Below are 225 nucleotides of genomic sequence, written 5' to 3' on the forward strand. Positions count from 1 at the left end.
AAAAAACAAAAAACCCTGGGGCTTGTCTGCAGTTTTGTTTTTGGTCATCACATCTGAGTAACTTTGACATAAAATGGAAGTTCAGGCTTACAAAATAACTAGCTGAGATATTTTTCCCGGGGCTCTCGGAACTCATTAAACTTGGGTCACTTTGGCTTTTGGCCTTAAAGATTGCCATGCAACATTGAAAGCTGGGCTAAGTTCCTGATCTCGTTGAGTATTAAG

This window comes from Capra hircus, chromosome 25 (genome assembly GCF_001704415.2).
Source record: "Capra hircus breed San Clemente chromosome 25, ASM170441v1, whole genome shotgun sequence".
NCBI classification, from domain to species: Eukaryota; Metazoa; Chordata; class Mammalia; order Artiodactyla; family Bovidae; genus Capra; species Capra hircus.